Raw genomic sequence first — 24,646 nt, forward strand, 5'->3', positions numbered from 1 at the left:
CCCAGTAGTGCCAGCTCTCCTGTTTCTACCACAAAGCTCATGAGACCTGGTGTATTAAAGCCCCAACTTTGAGAGTCATGTGACTACGTGAACATCTCAGCTTTCATTTTGTTTAAAGTAAGTTTCTAGCCATCAGGGTTGTGAAGGAAAGAATGAAAACATGACCCCAATTCACCCCAAAGTTTCAAAACACAGAAGGTAAATCAAAAGACCCCAAAATGTATATTTTAAAAAAAATCACATGATTTTTTAAAGATAATCTCATGATTTGGGGACGGGGGGAAGCCTGACTCATAGACTGGCAATATCACCTCCCCCCAATTCTTGTTCAGAGTCTGTACTCACTGGCATAGCCAAAACTTTCAGCTTTCACCTCTGTTATGCAAGCCAGAATTGTGAAAGGCCTTCCCTGATTTCAACCTTAATAACTAATGTGTTTGTGTTGGTCTGTATCTGCAACTTCACCTGCATGGAACCAGATTGCTCACCTATGCTGAGTCCAAACAAGGTGAATTCATGTATTCATGGTTACCCAGCTGGCCTGGGGAAACCCTGCTCCAGCTTAAAAGCTATTTTTGGCAGCACCAGCTATAGGAACTTTGTTCCAGAGTAGTGTCTGGTTCCATACCAATGCTACTGTCCCTTGTGGATGCTCAGATGCCTTTGTAGTTATTAGATAAAGGCCTTTCCTACTGCTCATGCTGCTGTTGCTAATCTGCCCATCGTAGGGGGTCTTAGTGCCGTGTTCAGTGTCCCAGGGAAAAGCTGTCAGAGGAAATACTGGGCCACAACTGTCACAGGTTTTGTAAGTCTTTAAAAATAGTGCAGAAAACTACTGTGGGAGAGAAATGAAGAGGCATAAAAATGGGAGGGAATTATGTAGTGCCTGATCCAGAGCCCATTGGGTTCACAGGAGTTTTTCCACTTACTTAAATGGGCTTTGAATCAGGTCCTTGGGCTTTTCCCTTACTTTTCTTTCAACCCCAATCTTCCTACACCATCTATTTCTCTGCATAGGTGCTTAGGTGATGGGAGGCATATTACTGTCTGAATGTCTGGTTGCAGCATGGCTTCTGCGTTCTCTGAGTGGCTAGCTGTTGCCCTGAGTCCCTATTATCTCTTACAGTGAGGTATCTGAGTTACAATAAAATAGATATCCATTTTCACTAGAGTGAGGTGCAAGGTGTGGAAGGCATGTGCTGCAGGAAAATCTCAGGGGAGGAGGAGGAATTAAATGTACCAATGTTAAGACACTGTGTGTAAAAATATGATCCTGCCAACTATTTTCTCTGTTACATATGCAGAGCTGTAGCAAACACAGAAGCAACAAGGTGGAAGAGTGCACTATCTACACTGGCACTTTACAGCACTGCAACTTTCTCGCTCAGGCATGTAACCCCCTCCCCGAGTGCAGCAAGTTTCAGCGCTGTAAAGCGTCAGTGCTGGGAGCCATTCCCCTCATGGGGGTGGAGGTTTTTATAGCGCTGGGAGAGTTCTCTCCTAGCACTCTGCCGCAACTACACAAGCCACGCTGCCACCAGTGTAGACTAGCCCTTAGATAGTTGTAAAACTGCAAGGTGCCTGTAGTAACACACAAGGGCTGAGGCTGGCACCACTGCAAATTATTAGCTCTTTTCAGATCAATTGTGATGTAAATGGTAATGCAGGGTAACAGGCAAAACAAAGGAGGGAAATGATGAGTCAGGCTACACCCATAGCTTGCCTGAACAAGCAACAGGCACGTACAGTTTCATGAGCATGTGCAAATGAAAACCTTTTTGAGGAGGTTGCATTTATTGTTTATGCAAGGGCAGAAGAAGGGGAGGGCATTTGGGATTTTGGAAGACTGCCTCTGAAGAACCCCTCAACAAGCCTTTCCTCTGTGATATTAATAACAACAGCAAGTCCAATTTCTAATACACATTTGTCATTTTATTACCATTTCATTTCCATATAATCCAGTGCAGTCTATTGCTGTGCAGTTTGGGGTGGGATTTTTTAAATTGTTCTTTAATGAGAAGTTAATATGTCTCTGACAGGGGAGAATACATCCTCTTGTTTGGAGAAGATGAGGAACATTTGGGACTATATAAGGCTCTCTGCCAATTAAAACTTGGCAGTTTGCCCTTCCCACTGGAGAGGTTAAAACGAAGGTTTCAGCTTCTCTGTCCTACTATAGAGATATCAGATTAACAAATCTGTGGGCTCTGAGTACCAATAACTTCAACTCAGACCAATCACACATGCTCTTACATTTGCCTTTTAAAGCATAATTTAAATCATTTCTTTATTGACTATTTTAAACACTGCTGCTACATATTTTATGTTTACTTCTTTCCTAAATGGATTTTCTTGACAGCAAAACATTGTCAGTCTTTACAAAGGAGAGGAATCAGTGAAGCAGTTAAAGATACAGGGCCCATTTCAGGTCCTCCTAAGTCAACCTAAGTTACGTCAGCATAGAGCCGCTACAGTAATTGCTTTGAGTATCCATACTGCGCTCTTTGTGTCGGCAGCGTGCATCCTCACAAGAGCGCTTGTACCAATTGTACTGTCAGTGTGGGGCATTGTGGGATGGCTTCTGAAAGCCAGTAACAGTCAATATAAGCAATGCCGTGTCTACACTGACACTGCGTCGACCTTACTACATCATCACTGACTTTCCACCTCTTGTGGAGGTGCAGGTATTAATTCGGCATAGCAGGGAAGTTACATTGACAGGAGCGAAATTTTAGTATAGTCACTTACATAGTTAGGTCAATGTAAGCTGCCTTTTGTCAACCTTACTCTGTAGTGTAGACCAGGCCTCAGTCGCAAAGCTCCCATTGACTTCAATGGACATGGGATGAAACCCAAAGTGCCTTGAAGTCAGATGCAGACAGCTACAGTACAGTCATAAGAATCTAAACCTTACTTTAATCAACACATTTGTCCCTCTGTAGTTCAGAAATACTGTCCTTTCCAAAGCTGCTGCTCTGCGGGCTTATTAGCTATCCCTGTGAAAACTGTCTGCTATGATGTTCTGAAAGCTCTTTAAATAGGATGTTATTGGAAATGAATGAAGATATTTGAAAGCAGTACTGGGAACTGAATTTCATAAAATAAAGTGAGAAACAAGGTAGGTGAGGTAATGTCTTTTATTGGAAGGGACAAGCTTTCAAACTTCACAGAGCTCTTCCTCAGGTCCTTGAAAGCTTGTCCCATCCACTAACAGAAGATGGTCCAAATAAAGATATTACCTAACCTACATTGTCTCTCTGATGTCCTGATATGATTTCAACAACACTGCAAACATATAATAATATGCCATACAAAGATAGCTAAGGTGCTACAATGTTAAACTTTGTGCAGTGAGGAGACACATAGGGAAGATGGGAAAAGGGAGTGCACTTTTGCTGGCTTGTGTCTATAACAATTCCTCTCACTCTCTCTCTCTCTCTCTCTCTCTCTCTCACTCACACACACACACACACACACACACACACACACACACACTCTCTCTCTCTAACAACCCACATTTAGGACTAAATGCTGCACTCCATAGGCAGGCCAATGGGAGCTTTCCTTGCTGATGGACTCAGGGAATAGTCCCAGGTTCAGGGAATAGTAGAAGAATGTGTAAGCTACAGCCCCTTTTTACAGAAAATCCTTTTAACAATTATGCAATTTACTACAACTTTCAAGAATGTCATAGACCACTTGAATAGTGTGCATTTAGCTATTTATAAACGATATTTCATATGAGGTTTCATTGGCCCTGCAAATGTATTTTCTACCTAGGACTTTAATAAGTAAATCTTCGGCCTACTTTCTCACTCCCTCAAGGTAATCTCTTGCTTTTTAATCACCCAACTAATAAAGATTAAGGACCTGATTCTGATCTCACTTACACTGGTATTAATCAGTAGTTACCCCCATTGACTTCAAGCCCTTGTTTTCTTCCAATGATATCGCATAAAGAAAATAGTTCATGCACCAGGGACAGTAACTGGTAAAGCAGTTCGGAAGTATTCAGTAAATATGGTTTTAGTGTCTCTGCAATAGGCTACCCCAGGGAGATGGAACTAGGGAGTGACCCAGAAAAGATCGCTTCTCAGGATACTCAGGAGACACTGGAATTCATAACTGGAATCTATACTATCCTCCTGGCCAATTGGCATAGTTTAGTAAATATGCTACCGTATTGTTGTGTGAGCAAATGGACCGAGAGGAAGAACTGTAAAACATGTTTGGGGATGACTGGGTAAAGCTGTTTCTATGATGGCTGTATCCTAAACAGATCATGGTGCCAAAGGGTTACTTCCCAAAAGAATATTATTCTAATAAGGGAGCAAGAGAAGTCAACTGGAAGCTGTGTTTGTACCAAGCTATCTCAGCCGCTGCCTCGAAGTTCAAATGTCTGAAATGAAGAAGTGCTTAAAGAAATCAAATCAAAGAATCCAAGAAATAAAAAGCCCAAACGATCCTGTGCAAGATGCACCAGTTTTTCACAGACTAAGCCTTTGGCTGCAACCAACCAATGGTGCAAAATACTCCAACTTGGAATGAGCTGTCAGATTGATTAAATACACAAAGTAATTAGCTCTTTGTTCCCTGTGTTCTTATTATTTAAATGACAAACATCAAGTGAAAGGGAAATTTTAATGAAAAGCTACCGTATTCAACATGTGAAAAATGCTCAGTCATTGTGTTTATAGACGACCATATATGTGACCTTAAAAGATCAATACGAAACTTTATCTTCACAAAACCAAAACAACCACCACCAAAGGTTTGCATTTTATAGTCTGCATATTGCTATAAAAACACAACATGCTTTTATTTATTTATTTATATAAAGATCTGAAATGCACTACAGCCTTCTATGACTAAAGGAGCTGTCCTCCAGTGTAATTTAAACTTCCTTGCTCATTCATAACCACAACCACAAGGTTAAATTGACCTTCTCTGTTCTTCAGAGCTTCATCCCTAAAAAATGCACTGAAAACTTCCACCCCTGCCAAAATTAGGGATGTTTCCTCCCCATCAATTTTCAGTCAAATGCAAAATTCCAACCCAGGTATATGACTAAGTCTTTAGTCACATAAACAAAATGCCTCATCTTAAATAAATTAGTAATTGTCATTCCTTCTCTCAACTTTGTATAGCTTTCTCTTGAAAAACAACATCCTTGATGCACAATAATTGACGTATAAACCTGGATCTTTTTAGAGGACATTGCAAACACTCAAGCCCAAAAAATGGCAAACCCTGAAGCAGATGTTATGTTCTCAAACCATACTGATATATAAATAAAATAGTCCATGAGATGACAGAGCAGAGCTCTTGAGTGGAGCAAAGGACTCCCTAAAAGCAGGATCTATCCTGTTTGCTCCTCCAGAGGGTTCCAGGCACTTTTCTCTTGTTGCTCTTTGTAAAGTTGGAATGCCAGATTCAAAAGCATCTTTTCCAGCTCAGAATTTGTACAAAACCCTGATGGGTGGCAAAGAAAGGGATTTAGTGAAGCTTTGAATGGAAGATTCCAAAGCAGGCATTTAGGAATTACTGACTGCTTCCATGATTTATTACTCCTGAAACACCCCTCCATGGGACTGGTCTAAGATAGTCACTAATAAATCAGTCTGGTGGCACGCTGATGGAGTGCTGCCCTGTCAGCTGGTAGATGCCCAAATAATGTGATCAAATTGCAACTGTAAGCTATGTGCTGATGGAGAGTAAGCCTCTAAGGCAAGTTATAAATATACGGGGCGGAGAAGGTACGATACCTGCTGCACTTTTACATGTCCCTGCTCAGTAACTTGTGTGTCGAAGGGGGATAAATACAGATGACAAGAAAGGTATATTGACATGAAACAACTCCCCCCTCCCCCCATGAAATGACATAATTATTTTCAGGTTGCAGCAACACTACATTTCTGTTTCTCAATGCTGGTTTTTATTTTAGAAGAAAGAGAAACTTAGCAAACAGTGTCACTGTGATTGTGATGAGTGCACGGATTCTGAAAACTCCATGGCTTGCGTTCCAGCTGGCTTGAATTTAATTGTGTGTGTGGATGTTGGGGGAGGGTTAAATGTTATAATGTTTAACATTATAGAGAATAAAATAAAGGCTAGTTTGCGCCTCACTCTAATTTATACCCTTTATCGCACTCTGGCAGTATAAACGGATCTTAAAGTGTGTATAAAATACAATTATGGTCTCTTTACACTGCTGCATAGGTGAAAAGGGCCTTAGTTTAAATGGGAAACAGACATTTTATATTTAAAAGTATTTGCAACAATTGAGGCATCCCTCCTCCCAAAAAAGGAAGAAAAAAAGAGAGAGAAAGGGAAAGCTAAGATACCAAAGTACCTACGTTAGCCAGCTATGGTTTAAAGATCACAATGAAATCCATAGGGTGCCTAGGTTCTATTTTTCCCTAACTGGCTTGCACATAAATTGTCCCCAAATGGTCTTTTAATATCTTAAAGCTCCTCTGTTGCCTTAGTAGATGCCAATTGCCAGTCTAATTAGAGGAGAAGGAATGGGGCTCACAGCAGCAAGTTGACCCGGTGCTGTAAGACTTACCTTCTTACCACAAATAAAATAAATAAATAAATAAATTGGTTTATGAAACAGAGCTAAAGAAATGGGCAGGGAAGAGGGAATCAGTCTAAAAATATAGCTTGTGTAATGCCGAGAACACTAGGTCCCCTTGCCTGGTCTAGCCACAGTTCTAAAGAGAGGTGACTAAGAAAGGGGGGGGGGGGGGGACGGTCTTGAACTTTTGCACCTGAACCAAAGTTAGTCTCCACTCAGAAAAAAGCCTGTTCTAGAAAATCCCCCTTCTCCTGCCCACTCTCCAATTCCCAGCCTGTTCGTGTCTCCCTCCCTCCCAACAGCTCTGGGTTTCTGTCATCCCCTATAGGAAGTTTGGATCTCCACCCTCCATTTCTTCTTTCAAAGTGCTGGTCTCCAGTGCCAGAGCTGCTGGTAAACCCTCCTCCGCTACATCCAGCCCCTGCCAGGGCTGACCAATGCTTGGCATGGTGTGGGACACTGTAATGCCTAGAAGCCCCAGTCATGGGCCAGGGCCCTGTTGTACAAGGTGCTGCACACTAGCATGTTTGGCAATCCCACCACGCCCTGCTGGACTGTCACCACCACCAGGGGCAGGACAGCTGGGATTCTCCCTACAGCAACTCCGCCTGACTGCCAAGGGCTGCTGTAACACAGGCTGCACAGGCAGTCTGAGCACCTTGCCTACCTTCTCAGTGATCTCTGCTCCCAGGGCTGCCCTACAGCTCCTGAGAGTGGAGAGAAGGAGCTGACAGTGCTAGGGACACCAGTTCGGGAGACAGAAGAGAGTCTGTTATTACTGGATGAAATGTCCTGTAGTTTGTCTACACTGGAGCTGGAGGTGTAATTTCCAGCTCGAGGAGATGTACCCATACTAGTTCAATCAGCTCCAGTGTAGACATACCCAAGGGGCTAGATAACATGGGGCTGCAGGTTGGGCAGGGAGGAGACAGAGCTGGAGGTGTAATGGAGCAAATCCCATGGGACTGCTAAAGACCAAGAGCAAATTTTAGCTGGATCTTGAAATGAATGGAAAACAAATAGAAGTGTTTGTGGATATGGACTATTCTGGTCATAAGGCTTGGTGTGAATGTGATATCCATTTTCCATTAATTATACTTAGCACACATAATACAGCACTTGATTTCAAAGAGCTTTACAAATATTAACTAATTAACATGTTTCAATGGATTGGGCCCTGGCCTGGGACTCAGGAAACCTGGGTTCTATACTCAGCTCTGCTACTGACTTTGGACAAATAACTTCAGCTCTTTCCACCTCTGTTTTCCCTCCTGCCTTTTGTCTGTCTCATCTATTTAGGCTATACATTTCTCAGGGCAGAGAGTGTTTCTTACTACATGTACATGTAATGCAGGAGCGGCTCCAGGCACCAGCGCACCAAGCGCATGCCTGGGGCGGCAAGCCACGGGGGGTGGCCTGCCGGTTGCTGTGGGGGCAGCAGACAGGGAGCCTTCGGCAGCATGCCTGCGGGAGGTCCGCCAGTCCCGCGGCTTTGGCGTACCCGCCGCTGAATTGCTGTCGAAGCCGCGGGACCAGCGGACCTCCCGCAGGCATGCCACCGAACCCGTATTACCAGCGGACCATCCGCGGGCATGCCGCCGAAAGCCTCCTGCCCGCCGTGCTTGGGGCGGCAAAATACATAGAGCCGCCCCTTGATGTAATGGCTAGTACAATAGGGCCCCGACCCTAGCCATTACTTTTATATAAATAATAAAAGTTCTCCTTTAAAAAAATACATTCAAAGCTCATTCATATATGGTATATATATTTTGCATGCACACATACACTCCACATTGTGTAAAAGTTAAACTCATTCCACACAGACCATATCTGACACGAAATTACAAAAACAAGAAAATGAAAAGTTGAGGCATCTAACAGTACATATGTACAGTTCCTGCACCCAGACACACACCTCATCACTAGGACAACCACCATACACCATAATACATTTAATATAACCTTAACTCTACTCTAGTAAGAATGCTGGCTTTCCAGCACCCTGTTTTCCAAACTCCCTACTACCATAAACAGCCCAGACATCATCCTCTTCCTCGCACCCCAATACTCTGCTATTATCCATTCTGCACAGTTCTGGAAAAACTTTCTCATTCATATTTGAGGAAGATGGTGGTCCCTGACAGAATATAGTGCCACCATCTTCCCTGCGGGAAGAATGGCCTCACTCCGATTAGGAATAGTGGGAAATGATGGCCATTTTGAATGGGCATTTTTCTAATGGCAGCTCTTAGCCTTGCTCTCCTTGGTAACAATAGGAGTTGCAGGTATTTTGAAAAAGCAGTTCTTCATGAAATTATCTGTAGTAGAATGTTACTCACCCGACAGAGAAACTTTCAGTTATGAAGAATGTTGGCCAAAAAATGACCATTAATTCTAAAAATAATAATTAAAAAAACACCTTAAATTAAGCCAGTGCATGAGATTTCAGTGACTTGTAACTATGTGGGAAGCCTGAAGGGTCTGCATCATTCAGTTATTAAGGTCACATAGGATATTAAAATGGTCTGACACAGGGTGCTAAATTTATTAAAGGACCCATTTATTAATAAATTTTAATTCAAACTAATTACTTTATTTGTTGGTAAATACTCTGAAAATTCATTCTGTGCCCAAAGAGAACGTGCTGGAGTTTTTGGGAGATCTTCCTCAGCTCTAACAAAGTAATGCCTACTTTAGGTACAAAATCCATCTCAGCCTGTGGAATCATGAGTAGGGCTGCCATAATATATATATACATACAAAGATATTCTTAGCAAGGATACATTTCAGGATGAGGTTTAATTTCAGGCTCATGTTTTAGCACATATGGATTGGACAGTCAGTCGCCAGAATTTCCTACTCTGTGATATTAAGATAGATTTATCAACTTGCATTCTCATACTGATCAGTGAAACAACTGGAAAAAAATATAAGCTGTATAATAACTAACAGTACATTGCATGGAAATATAAATCAAAGCAGTGATAATCCCCAGACTCAGACACTCATTAGTAACCTCTAAATAACTAATGTTAAACTGAACTGAAGCCTTCTGTGAGTAAGAAAACTAGAGTGTTGTTTTAATAGCAACTCCCTGTTTTCTTCCCCTTTGAGCAACATGTGTCAGACTGAAAATATAATGTAGGTTGCGCTATATTAGTGGATCTGAAAAATGCATGGAAATTAATGTTCACAGATTATTTATAGCATCAGGCAAGGGTTGTCTCTCCCCACTAGATGCTGGCCAGAAGCATGAAAATAATTTAATGGCAATATGTGGCCAGCCCCTGTTGCATTAAAATAAACACTTGTACCATGCTCAGCACTATTTATAGAATCCTAGATATGTAAGTGCCCTCAAGGGGTGATCTACTCCATCCCTGCACTGAGGCAGGACCAAGTAAATCTAGACCATCCCTGAGATGTATTTGTCTAACCTGTTCTTAAAAGTCTCCAACCTCCATCTCCCTGGTAACCACAACCTCCTTAGGTAACCTGTTCCAGTGTTTAACTAACATGCATACCAATGCTCTCATTGTCTCTCTAAAATATGTTCATGTAAGAGAATCATAGAGAGCGCTTGGACTTCTTCCATTTATCCTCACAGCCAGGAGCATCAGAAGCTCCCTAAAAGTGGAGGGGCCACCAACACCCAAACCATAGCCCTGCCCCCACACTGCGTCTCCCCCGAGGCCCCCACATCCACATCATGCCAACTCTTACCCCGAGGCCCCACCCTCACGCTGCCTCTTCCCTCCAAGACCCCACCCCTGCTCACTCCTCTCCACCTCCTCCCTGCTGTCTCTCGCCCTTACTGCCGGTAAAAAGGCTATGCCCTCCCACTTTTAAAAGTGATGGGGCCATGGCCCCATGGCCTCCCCCAGTTCTGGCACCCCTGCTCACAGCTTCCCATTAAGGTGGAGCTGACAAACTATAGGGCCTCTTCAACCAGATAAATGAATTTAGCCTAGAAAGTAAAGTCTTGAGAACTAAACCGCAGTTCGCTGCTCCAGGCCAATGGGAGCTGCTGGAAGCGTCGCGGGCCGAGGGACGTACTGGCCGCCACTTCCAGCAGCTCCCATTGGCCTGGAGCAGCGAACCGTGGCCACTGGGATCCATGATCGGCTGAACCTGTGGATGTGGCAGGTACACAAACAGGCCCAGCCCGCCAGGAGCTTTCCCCGCACAAGCGGCGGAACAAGTTTGTGAACCACTGGTTTAGAGCATTACCTGGGCTGTTCGAAGCTGCACTAAGGGGCCAGTTCAGCCTTCAGTCAGTCCCAGATGACTTAAAGCAGTTTACCTTCCCCCAACCGCAACCTTACCCCTGAGTTCTGAGCCAAGTGCAGCTTGGCAAACGTGGGGATCTGGCCCACACTGAATTAACTTCAAATATTAAAACCACTTATAATGAAAGTATCCACAATATTACAAATAGCTATCAATCTTACCCAATCCTTGTGTGGGGTAAATAGATGGGCCATTGATGTTAGCACAAGGGGACCCTCGAGTGACAAAATTCTGGAAGACAAAGATTCTCTTCTCCTTAAACTAGGGGTGGGCAAACTTTTTGGCCTGAGGGCCACATCTGCGAATAGAAATTGTATGGCAGGCCATGAATGCTCATGAAATTGGGGGTTGGGGTGCGGGAGGAGGTGAGGGCTCTGGCTGGGAGTGCAGGCTCAGGGGTGCAGGAAGGTGGGACCAAGGGGTTTGGAGGGCAGGAGGGGGATCAAAGCTGGGGCAGGGATGCTGGAGGGGGTCAGGGATGCAGGCTCCAGGTGGCGCTTACCTCAAGCAGCTCCAGGAAGCAGCGGTATGTCCCCCCTACACAGAAGTGCAGCCAGGTGGCTTTGCGCATTGCCCCATCTGTAGGCACTGCCTCTGCAGCTCCCATCAGTCACAGTTCCAGCCGATGGGAGCTGTGGGGGGCAGTGGCAGTGTGCAGAGCCCCCTGGCAGCCCCTTCCAGGAGCTGCACCGAGCAGGAGCTCGAGGGCATGAACTGGCTGTAATGGAGTGGAAGAGACAAAACCCTTCAGCAGCTGGCTCCACTTACCCAAAAATCCATAAATGGGAGCGATTGTGCTCGCAGTATGATAAATCCAGTGATATTGCCGAATATTTCATCACCTTTGAGAGACTGTGCACTCTCCATGCGATTCCTGAAGATTAAAAGATGACCACATTGGTAGCAAAATTGATTGGGAGAGCTCTGGACTTATTCAATAAGATGCCTATTGCTGATGCTTCAAACTATGGTAAATTTAAGGAACTGGTTTTGAAACAGTTTCAGATTATACCTGAAACCTACAGGGTTAAATTCAGGAGTCTTAAGAGGGGATCTGGATTAAGTAATGTGGCCTATGTAAATGAAATGAGAGATTTGTTAGACAAATGGGCGAGGGGAAAACGCATTACAAGTTTGCAGTGATGTAAAACAGTATTTGTGGGACAAAAAGGTAAATGCAGTGGGTGAATTAGCTGGGTTTTCAGACTCTTATGAGAAATCACAGGCTTCAATTAAACATAAATCACTGGCAGAGGAGTACAGGGTTGGTGGAAAGCAGAATCACCATTTTACCCCAGGGAAAAAGGAGGCTGAGCATTCACCTCCCCAGTCCCCTGTTACTCATCCCAAGTCTCCTGTAAATGTCCTTGGCTGAGTGGGAACAGGCACCAGGTTACACACGAAGCTGCTTCTTCTCAGAGCACAGGGGTATCCCAGGCTAGTGCCTCTTACCACACAGGCTTTGTAAAGGTTGCTTTTGCACAACCAAGCAGTGAGCTGCTAAGCTTAATGGCAAAGTGCTCCAAAGATGGAGAGATACTGGTTCAGAAATTTCTGTGGTCAGGAGAGACCTGATCCAGGAGAAGGATTTGTTACCAGGAAAAATGGCAGAATTAGAATTGGTGGGAAGTTACAAAGTCCTTTCACCTTTAGCTAAGGTACACATGGAAACTGGTGATTTGCAGGCTGAACTGATTGTTGCAGCAGTGACACACAATTTTGCACCGTTTCTACTGGGGAATGATTTTTTTTGATGTGGCAGAATCTGTCCCAGGGTTTGTTAGCAGCAAGAAGGAATTTTGTGCTGAAAGCCCCAGAAGGGAGGGTGAAGTCACATGTGTGGCTGGGGAAATAGGAGAGTGTCTCTTTAATTCCTTGGTAGCAGTGGAAAATGGGTCATGTAGCCCCGGGGCTCAAGGCAGGTCCCTGCGGGAAGGATTGGATAGAGCCAGCTCCTGTCCTGTGATCATCGCCTTGGGGAAGGGGAATGGTCCACCTTGTAACAAGGAGGCTTTCCCAGCTGCTGACTGCCAGGAAGTTGCAGGTCAGCAGGGGACAGGTCCTGCCCTGGGGTGCACAGAGGCATGTATCCCAGAGACGGAAGTTGGGGTACTGGTGACCGCTACAGTGGGAACAGACCCCAAGGATTCTGTAGCTGGAAGCAAGCCCAACCTGAGTAAAAGAGGGGGGGAATTTTGCTGGCCAGTGAAGGGTCTGTCATAGCTGGTAGCTGTGATTCCACAGCTGGGTCAGTCACCTTCCCTTTTGGGGGACACAGAAGCGTCTGCCCCAGAGGGGAGCCCAGAGAGGGAAGTCCATATGGAAGGTGAGGTGGGGACAGGAGGGTCTGCCCACCTTTTGTAGGGAGGCTTTTCCCCAGGAGGAGGATGAAGGATCTGCATCTGAAATGCTAGACCCCTCACCTGTGGATCAGGTTTTAAGGGAAGACTAGGGGTCAAATCTCCTGGAGGGGAGAGTCCACCCAGCTGATCTTTTGCGAACAGAAAGTGAGGTGACCAAGGGGATCTTACCAATACAAAGCACTCCATTAAAAAATGTTGTTCCTGCTATGCTTGTAAGAGATAAAACTGTCTCTTCAAGGCAGGAGAAAGAAAAACTTTGCATTTGGAAAACTTCACAGACGGGTGGGGTACAACACAAAGAGATTCCAGAGGGTGGGGCCGAGGGCAGGCATGTTTGCAGTGCACCCTTTCCTTACCAAAACCTTAAACACATGCCTGAATTGAGAGCCTTCTCCAAAGAGACAGAAGAATCTGTATCTGAACACCTATCCTGGTACACAAAGGGATTGGAAAATGGACTAGACTCTGAACAAGCCAAACTGTGTGAACAAAGTCTGTCTGTCATAAATTGGCTGTTAATCGTGTGTCTTTTGCTTCTTCATCTATGGGTTAAAACAAAGGAATCAATACTAGTGGTAAACCCTTTAAAGATGTGTGACATACCTGATTTGTGGAAAAAACTTTTGTACATGCTAGGGATGGTGACAAGACAGTTCCACAAGAATATTGCTTTTCAGCTTATACGTGTAAACAGGCTGGAAGCGTGGCACAGTAGCAAAAGCATAACAGGCCTACACTGCTGTGTGGATGGGGAAACTGAGGCACACCACCTCATGGCATTGATGGTTAAATGCCAAGACACCTACACTTTAACAGATATTGCTATTTGCATTCTGTTAGCAATACTACACCCCAACATGTTTTCAGGCACCTGGGGACCAGGAACCCTGAACCTTGCTAGGACACCTATGAATGACATCATAGGGTTTAGAGGTACTGGGAAGGTGTGTAACCAGAGACAAACAGGGATTTTACACGTACTGCCTCCACCATGGACAGTGTCCAAGACTCTGGCAGTAAGTTCAGGAGGAGGGTATGACGTTGCACTCCATAATGTTCTATGGAAATATGCTTATGAATGTGAATATAAGGTACCTGGAATATGCTTTATGCAAAAGGTCTCTTGTAAGGTATCATTACAAAGCTTATAATCTACTGAGTTTGTATGCATATATCATTTTTGTATCTGAAACTAGAAATATGAAATACAACTCTGAGATCCTATTGTAATTATGCAAAGGGTGGGCCATTAATGGTGGTTTGGAATCTTGATGTCTCCCATTGACTAGGACAATTGGTTGTGAATAGCTCTGTTTACTTGAAAACCTTCCTGGGGACCTGCAGCGAGCCCTGAAGAATGAAGGCTGGGGTCTCATAGGACATGTGACCATGTCACATGATACTGGAATCCATCTTAAACCTGGTGCTTTTCCATTTAGAAGGAGGGGTGGGGATCCAGAGAGACAAAGGATTCCCACCTTCGGTCAAAGCTATAAAAGGGGGTGGAGCAGGACAAAAGGGGCGGCCAGTCATAACAAATCCCCTAGTTACCACCTGAGCTGGAACTGACAAGGACTGTACCATGGGAAAGGATTGGGACCAGACTAGGAAGGAGTCTAGTCAGTGAAAGAAGTTTATTGGAATTTCTCTGAGGGTGAGATTTACCTGTATTCAGTTTCTTAATGTATTAGGCTTAGACTTGCGTATTTTGTTTTATTTTGCTTGGTAATTTACTTTGTTCTGTCTGTTATCACTTGAAACCTCCTATTTTTTACACTTAATAAAATCACTTTTATTTATTAACAAACCCAGAGTAAGTGATTAATACCTGGGGCAGCAAACAGCTGTGCATCTCTCTCTATCAGTGTTAGAGAGGGCAGACAATTCATGAGTTTACCCTGTATAAGCTTTATAGAGAATAAAACGGATTTATTTGGGGTTTGGTTCCCATTGGGAACTGGGTGTCTGGGTGCTGGAGATAGGAAACCTGCTGAGTGGTTTTCAGTTAAAGCCTGCAGCATTGTGGGCGCGGTTCAGACCTATGTCTGTGTTGCAGCAGACTAGCGTTGTTTGGCTCAACAAGACAGGGTTCTGGAGTTCCAAGCCATCAAGGAAAACAGGCTCAGAGGTAGTTTCAGCACGTCGGGGGACAGTCCCAAGGGGGTCTCTGTGACTGAACTCATCACAGCTGCTATTCGGAAAACCTCTGCAGAAAATGCCACAATGCCCAGTTGGGGGTGAAGGTTTTCAAGTTGGCAGGAAATATTGTTCTGCTCCTAAAGGCTGGGACTATCTAGAAATCAGCTTAGTCTGGCTCCAAGAGGATAGTTCCAATTAAAATGTTAAAAAATGCTATGCAAATTATTATTTTAAATGATTCTTTGACCAATTTCCTCATTACTGGTCAGAAATCAGTGTTTCTAGATTGCAAGGCCAGAAGGGACCATTCTGATCATCTAGTCTGCCCTCCTGTATAACACAGGCCATAGAACTTCCCTAAAATAATTCCTAGAGAAGCTCTTTTAGAAAAACGATTAATTCTGATTTAAAAATTGAGATCAGGATCTGAGCCCTGCCTTTATATTACACAAATTACCACCCACTTTAAAGTTGAATATTTCAGTATTCTCATGTTTTTATACTTGTGAGTATGACCTTTGAAACTTCTTGGGTGAAACCCTGACCCCATTGAAATCAATAGCTAAACTCCAATGGACATCACTGGGGTCAGGATTTCCCCCCTCATACGTCCACAAATTTCTTGGTTTTAGCTACAGTAAAAATCCTGGTCCATGCACATACGATCTCGCATCTGGATTTCTGAAATACTGTTGACACTGGTCTGCCAAGGCCCTATCTCCAGCTGCTTTAGCCATTCCAAAAGCACCTGTCATTTTTACTTTGCTTCACTATTCATGTCTCCCTTCTCTTTCTTCACCTCACTGGTTTCCTAGACCTCTGTGCCAGTGCTTTAAAATTCTTGCTTCTTACATTTCATACTATCACCCCTGCCATTCCTTCCTACCTTTCTTCTGTTATCACTCCTACCTTCCTGTTCACTCCCTTCACTGAGCTTCTCACGATCTTCTTCCCACAGTTAACCCTTCTCAATATCACGCTTTGTCCCTGCTAGCTTCAGCTCCCTGACTGGCTTCATCATTTTAAACCCCATCTCTAAAGCCCTTTACCTCTAATGATCATCTCTCTCTTCGCGGAAGCCCAATAGTTTGCTTTCACTCCAGACTACCAGTTGTCAACATATTTGCTTTTATTATTAAATGTCTTACGTTTATGTGCTATGTCCTTTTACTTTCCTTCCCTAATGCTGTTTAATATAATTATTGGATACATTATGCTGAGAAATTGGTTCAGTACTGACAAAGAAAAAGACCAACACCTAATGAGTCACCACGCTCACTTTCTGCAACTCCCCAAAGGCATCCTATCCATTGTTGACCCAACCCATTCCTAGTTAGCTTGGGGGATCTCATGGGATCACAGCAAAAAATTCCACAGCAGCACAGTGGTAGCTAAAAGGAGCCTCAGCTCAGCAGGTCCTCCTAGTGACCAGAAACCCAGTGACAGCCAGGAGAGCCCTCTAAGTAGCAGCAGTCCTGCTCAACTGCCCCTTAGGAAACAGCAGCAGCCAGCAGGACATTGTGGGTCCAGTTTGGCCCTCTGATTTGACTTCCATTACATCTGCCTACCTTTTGTGCGGGTGAGAGAGAGGAGAGGCTGCAGGAACCGAAGTGTTCACTAGAGCTGGTGGAAAAATTGTAAATATCAAAGATTTTTGGTGAAACTATTTTGCTGTTTCTCGACCAGTTGACAGAGTGGTTGGCATGCTCTGGAAAGTTAAAATGTTTTTGGAGAGTTTTCTGTATTTTTTGACTAGCTGTGGGGTTCACAGGGAGATGGGGAGTGGGAGAGAACAGATTCGATAAATCCAATCATTGCATGTGACTACATTTAACATGTATCCTATTTCATAAGTACAATATAGGCAACACACTGCCTCTTGTGGTTCCATAAGACACAAAGGACATTTCTGATATGGCCACACGTGTCCTGGGGACCAATTCTCCTACCTGCAGGATAGAAGCCAGTGGCCTGAGACCCAGACAGGCACTATCTTATATACACTTTCTGAGTGTTTGCCAAAAATAAACCAAAATTAAGAATGGACTAGCTACCACATTCTCATCTCAATTAAGTCAATGAGCGCTTGCCACTAACTTCCAAAGAGTTGGGATTTGGCCCTAAATGAAGATCAGTTGTTTATACAAGACACCTGAATCAAATATGACGGTCACGGATATTCAAAAGTAAATCACTTTCCATGGGCACAAATATCTATTTGTGATTTTAAATGGTCACTTGAGCATTAGGCTTATATATTTCAGAACAACTGCAACTGCGTGTTTCCATGTGTAAATGGTTTCGGTTACATTTTCATTTGTGCGCATGCTTTTAATGTGTGGGTTTTCCCATGTGATTCAGATTACTGTGTGACTAGGTTTTTACCTGTGCTGAAGCTGGACATGTGTAACAAATGTTCTTAATGGTGGGAATTAGCCTTCTAACATTTATATAGGCTTCCTAGAGCCAGTAGAGAACAACAGGAATAAGTTGGCAAGATCCTTTCCTACTGTAATTGCTGAGCATTATCAGTCATTAGGAATCAATATCTATCCCTGCCTTGCCACTCCAGATCAGTTCTGCTGAACATCCAAGCTGAGTAATTGGCGTATTTCAGGTTCTTTGTTTAAAGTCAAGGTATGGTAGAGTGGCACTTTTTCTTAACAGATTCTGATCTCTTCTGCTGCAGGTCCCAGGAGGTGTTGCGGAAGGGCAAAGGAGGCTGGACATCTCCTCTACACTCTCACAACTCCTGCAGTTCCTAGGGCTAGGCAACTTTTCCAACTCGCCTCCATGTGCAATGACTTCCAAGGGGTAGCTGTGGCAGCTCGGGACTGCTGGAGCACACTGCACTCTGACCATGCCTTCCTCCCCTTACAAACCTACTGCGGGATGGTACGGAGCCAGCAATACCAGTTCTACACCCCCTGGAATTCTCCTACACCAGAGCTTGAAGGCTCTTTTGTGCTGCTAGAAAAACCTAAAGCAGCCTTATCAGGGCTGAGCAGCCACCCCCTTGTCTTCGTCCTCACCTGCAAAGCATCTAGCCTGCTATGAATTCAACCCTGTAAGGTTCTGAGCAAATGAAATCAATTTTATTATTACTGACACATGCGTACACACACACACACACACTCTGGTTATTGTGTCATTGACTTCTATAGGACCAGGATCTCATGCCTAGAATACTCCCAAGTCCTGTTAAATACTGATTATTAAATAATCTGTGCACCTGGAGCTTTTGCCTGCCCTGGCTATGAAGGAGTTAAAGATTTGTATACAACAAAATGAAAAGGGCTGTTTAAAATTCTCCTTCCAGTGCAAGTCATCACTCCCCATATGGTAAGATATTTATCTCAAATACATGTTGTTCCGTAAATCAGAGGAATTTTTTTTTAAAGTTCTATGTAGCAAAATGTCTCTGTGCATTTCTGTCATTGTAACTGTTATGGAACAGTCGGCAGCATTGATTTCACTGGAACAAAATATTTTTGGCACTGTCCTTTCCCCCCCTCATGGATAGTTCTCTGGTAAACACAATCTTCTTTCAGAATAGGGTTGGCTGCTATGGTTCCCTGTCTCATACACATAGCATTAGCTTACCTGATAGAAAACATACAAGCTCTATAAAACCAAACACACAAAAGTAAGGGACAACAGCTTTAACTTTGCCACTAATTTCAGCCCTGGAAAGCAAGTTCTTCTTAGGACAGTTCTGCAACTCAAGTTGCGAGAGGGGCATCAATCCAATATACACCCACTGTCCACCGCTCCGGGTTTTATGTTGTTATTGTTTGTAATTTATTTCTAGGGCTGGTACTAATTTTCAGTTTGTCAACCCTTGACTCATAGAAACTCTTCCCCTGCAAAAAGGATGCATCTCCCTGCCGAGCACAGGAAAAAATGTAACATGAAATTCAATCCTTTCCTGATTGGACAGGAGATGAGGAGAGGACAAGGGAGAACAGCATGATGAGGAAGTTCTGTCATTTCCAGAAGGAAGCATGAGTCACTGTGCAGAGCATTTTTGGGAGCCTGAATCAGAGCTGTCGAGGAAGTCAGTTCTTGGACAGTTTTAATGTTTGGTTTAACTGTGACTTTTCCAGTGAGCTGCTTGCCTCTGTGTGAAGACTGTAGATATCAAAAGCTCAGATTACACGCCACTAAAGAACAAGAAATAGGACAGACAAGAGAGCCCCAGAGTGAGTGAAAGCTCAATAGAAGTATTTACAAGGCAAGATAATTTGATGTACATTTGGAAAAAAATATAAAATAAAATTAGAAAATGCACCAGAAGTACTGCTTTTCATGCTATATCCCAGCACTTGCTACGGCAATAAATTGGCAAACCCCACAGTATAGAAAAAAAGTATTGTAACTGTCAAAATTAACAGAGGGTTACTGCCATGGGGGGGGGGGGGGGGGAAGGGAATGGTGGGTCAGATTCTCTGCTGGTGTGAACTGGCACAGCTCCACTGATGGCGGTAGGGCTGTGCCTATTTACACCAGCAGAGAATTTGGCTCAATGACTTGCCTGACATTCACATGGCAGAACGATACGCTCATGTTGGTTTCAATTATGCTGTTTGTATATTAATACACTATACCACTCTGTAGAGGGAAGATGGATTATTTAACCATTATACACATTTTTTTTTTTTTTGTTAAAAAATTGTCTCAGACAGATCATGGCATTTTTGAGTAAGTTCTTTATTGGCTGCTGGTAAGTTTCAGGGTAAATTTAAAATGTTTGTTTTAGAAAACCCATAACACCCTCACTGGTTTTAGGATCCAGTTATTTGAATTACTGGCTCACGCCACCTGCCATTCTGCAACAACGGAGATCAGCAGAGACACTCGAGCTGGAGCCTTTCTGATAGAAGAGAGAGGGATCTGCTGGCAGGGTGTCCTCGGCGTGGAGTCCTCAACTTTGCAATTCACTGCCTTCTTGGTCAACCACAGCCCTGATCTCTTAACCTATTGCGGGCATGCTGCAAGGCTTTCCTTTTCTCCCCAGCACCTCACAAGGGGGGAAGCTGAGGGAGTGGTTTTATTTTGTTATGCCTGTGGAGGAGGACTTTCAATAAGATTACATCTGCTGAGGCATATTTGTATTTTTATTGTTAGATCAGAACAAGCAGTTTCTGAAGATATGTACTGTGAAAAATTACCTTAAATTAGGGCACCCAAAGCAGGGGTGGAGGGCTGTTTATATTTTGTACAGATGAATAAAATCCATTCATCACCGCCATCTTCATTCTTGGTCATGTGGGAGCTAAGTTTCTAGTCTCTTGATAAGCTAAAACTGCATATAAAGTAAAGCCAGACTTTCTATGGGATGTATGTTCCCTTACTGTATTTGGGAGTAGAGAACTTTTGCTGACCATGACACACAATGGGAAAAGGAGTCACTGGTGGCAAACCAGGAAATAAGCTAGTGCTCTCGACCTTTTTTGCTTGCTTGAAGAGGATGTAAAATATGTTTATCCTAGTGGGAGTACAGTTACAGTGCTTAACAATAAAAAAGGACTTTAGAAAACAATGGCTTGGAACTCAAGCACCCCATGTAATTTAAGCATTCCATCAATTTGCCCTCATCTAACAATACCATCCCATCAGTAGGAGACACACACAGCAAGGGCGTGTCTACACTCCAGAGAGTACAGGCATAGCTACAGCTCTGTAGTTATGCTGGCACAACTCTGTAGTGATGACGCCCCCTACAGCAACGGAAGGGGTTTTTCCGTCAGTGCAGGAACACCCCCTCCTCAAACAATGGTAGGTAGGACAACAGAAGCATTCTACCAAGCTGCACCTATACTAGAGGTTGGCATAGCAGTGGTGCTCCAGGGTGTGGATTTTTTACACCCTTGACCAACACAGCTATGTTGATTGGCATTTTAAATGTAGACCAGGTCTAAGAGACATAAAGACAAATTAGTACATTCAATTCTGTTAAATGACACGCTGGGTCAAATTCAGAAGCTCCACGTAAGTTAGTGTCAGAGCTAATCTACACTTAAAATGTAGGCTGACATAGCTACAGTGCTCAGGGGCGTGAAAAAGCCATACCTCCTGAGCTTTGTAGCTATGCCAACTGAACCCTCTGGTGATCGATGGAAGAATCCTTCTGTTGTCCTAGCTACCATCGTTTAGGGAGGTGAAGTTCCTACAGCAATGGAAAAACCCCTTCCAACGCTGTAGGCTGCATCTACGTTACAGGGTTACAGCAGTATAACTACGGTGCCATAGCAATCTTAGTGTAGTCAACAGTTAGATTCCCACACACACTAACTCGGTCTCCCTTAGATGTACTTACCCTGTGATAAAGCAGGTGAAAGGGAGTCTCAGCTGGTTTAACTTGCATGAAAAAGAGTCAAAAGAAGGTGTAGGTTAAAGTACCCTCTGGTGTCCAGTTCCTCGTCATGAGGCTGACACAATCTTTGATTCCTTACACAGCAACAGAATCTGTGTTTGAAGGGGCTAAAGAAGATTGAAACAGGGAGAGGTCTCACTCCCCTAATCCAGGAGGAAGGAGAGCTGTGATAGAGCATGGTTCACCCAAGCCAGGGAAGGGAGGGGGAGCTCACCCTCTGCTTTTATCTCTTTGTATAGGTACCCTATTCCCTCTTACCTTTAAACTCTGGGCATAAGTAGGTCTATGGGAGTCTAACCAAGTGAAAGTGAGGCCTTGTCTGCACTCAGAAATAGTCCTGATTCAGCAATCAGTGGCCAATAATAGGTAAGGCTACGATTTTGTCACAGAGGTCGCAGAAGTCACAGGATCTGTGACTTCCAAAGACCTCTGTGACTTCAGCTCCAGGGTGGTGGGGCTGGAGCGGACAGCTGGGACTCCGCAGCTCCCACTGCCGCAGGCACTCCAGCAGTTCCCAGCCACCACAAGCGGCAGGGGGATGCTCTGACCTGACCGCAGCTCCTGGCCACCACAGACAGCAGAAGGGGGAAGACCCCAGAGCTCTGAGCCGCCATGGGTGGTGGGAGCCCCCAGAGCTCCGAGCTCGGGCCCCCACAGCTGCCCAGCCACCGCAGGTGGTGGGGGGACCCCACAGCTGCCCTGCTGCTGCAGGCAGCGGGGGAGCCCAGAGCCCCAGCAGCAATGCATGTGGGACCCTTCTCCCTACCCATTTTATCATGGATATTTTTAGTAAAAGTTACAGGCAGGTCACAGGCTTCCACAAATTTTTGTTTATTGCCCGTGACCTGTCTGTGACTTTTACTAAAAATATCCGTGACAAAAATCTTAGTCAAGTGTATGCAAAAGCAAGCTGGTTTTTGCTAATGGAAACCCTGCTTGCCTTTGTCTACACTTATAGGTCAGCGCCAGTCCAGCTCCACTGATTGCTGGCCAGCGACTGCTGAATCAGGGCTATTCCTGAATGTAGATAAGGCCTAAGTGAACATGAGGGAGGGTGAATTATAGTATTGCCAACCACAAGGTCCAAAACTCATGGGTCAGGCCCACTAAAAATGTGGATTGGCTTAATAACCATGGCATTTTAAAAAATAATAAATTTGGGGTTCTTTTCATTTGCCTTCTGGTTTTGAGCCTTTCAGATCCACATTTTCAAGCTCTCCTCTGTACTTTGAGAGCTCAAAACTTACTTTTTTAATGAAAACTGATATTCTTACATATTCACTTGACTCCAGGAGCTGGGCGTTAAGAAAATCACCAAATATCTTGAGAGTAAATAAAATCTTGAGAATTTGTAACACTGACTATATCACTTCTTTATTTTAATTAACTTGGTAGGCCAAATTCAGACAAGGACAAATGTTTTCCTAGATAACATTCATTCACTTCCCAGCACTGGCTATATCACTTTGCATTTTTTAACAGCAGTACAAAACACAACATCACTTGAGCATTAATACATTTTATACAATAAATTGCATGAATTCTTCAAGAGCAGATCTTACATAAACTTAGGACTTGAAAATGATTTTTAACATTTGTTTTAATGACAAATTCATCATTTTACTAGAACAAGTCTGCTTCTTTTCATTTTGCTCTCAGCAAGAGGAATGAATGTTTATTATTTGCAATAAAAATAGTCCTGCTATCATAAAAAATAGCATTTTTACAGCCCTCGGTGTTTAGCCTGCAAAGTTCTTTGCTCAAAATATCTATAGATGATTTTCACATTTGGAAACTAGGGCATTTACTTTTTGAAGTACTATAAATACAAATCTTAACATATAAAGAACTGGTTTTAAAGCAATAAAAGCACTTGAAATCCCTATAATTCCACACTTGCATACAGTAGCAAAACCAAAAAAAAAAAAAAAAATCATTAGGTTGGATTAAATGCTTGTGTCCATGGGCACTTTGCTGTGAGCCTCAAAAATAAACATGGAAATAGTAACAGAAAAGTAGGAAATGATCTTGTTCCTGCTTGTCCCACCCTTGTACCTGGAACTCCCCCTGATTTCATTCACTGTCTTTACACCAAGTGACTGAAGACCATGTCCTAAGTATGAAAAATATCACGGCGAGGGGCATGATAGTATTTCCTGCATACTCTAATTTTGCATCACTTATGAATACATTCCTAATGGGGGGGAAAACTTTATTACTGTGATTGCAGATAGCAACTGCTGTATTTAAGGTTAAATTGCAACTCCTTTTGTAACCTCCACCACTGCCCCATTACCACCCTTTTCAAAGTCTCATAAACCTTCTCAAACAAATCCCTTTGGGGCTGAAAATCTGCATGTTTGGTCTCATCACAAAAGTGAGTTGGGGTTATTTTTGAGCAAATCCGAGTAAGCCCACATTTGAGCTATTCAGATATTAAAAAAAAAAATACCCTTCTCCGTGAGCTGTCATCAGAAATTTAGCACTCACATAATTCAGAAATGACAAGTTAGAAACGTCACATTTAGCTAAGTGAGATCTCCAAAACAAACATAGGCTTCAAACCCACAGCCGAATCTGAGGAGGTCACTTGGTCACATAGAATCTTACGGTAGGGCCAGGGCCCACATTTGTATTGTTGATCTCATGGACCAAACTAAATCTGAAGAAAACCAGTTCATAATTGTTAAAACTACTCAACCTCTAAATTAGCATCTAAAATGTCTATTGTACAATGGCACGTCAGCACATCAAGGATGAAGTAGAGCAGTGATTCTCAAACTTTTGTACTGGTGACCCCTTTCACATAGCAAGCCTCTGAGTGTGACCCCCCATATAAATTAAAAACACTTTTAAATATATTTAACATCATTAGAAATGCTGGAGGCAAAGTGGGGT

The 24,646-nt window shown here is 43.6% G+C and overlaps 1 long non-coding RNA gene across 2 annotated transcripts in view; it reads left to right on the plus strand.

Moving 5' to 3' along the window:
• LOC128823224 (uncharacterized) overlaps positions 1–19,748 on the plus strand; it is a 147,857-nt gene extending 128,109 nt beyond the window's left edge. For both annotated transcript variants that reach the window (XR_008441702.1, XR_008441704.1), the window contains 2 exons: positions 18,062–18,714; positions 19,225–19,748. This is a non-coding gene — a long non-coding RNA (uncharacterized LOC128823224). The remainder of the gene's footprint in view (positions 1–18,061; positions 18,715–19,224) is intronic.
• Positions 19,749–24,646: the final 4,898 nt, after the last annotated feature.

This window comes from Malaclemys terrapin, chromosome 1, assembly GCF_027887155.1.
Source record: "Malaclemys terrapin pileata isolate rMalTer1 chromosome 1, rMalTer1.hap1, whole genome shotgun sequence".
Classification (NCBI taxonomy): domain Eukaryota; kingdom Metazoa; phylum Chordata; order Testudines; family Emydidae; genus Malaclemys; species Malaclemys terrapin.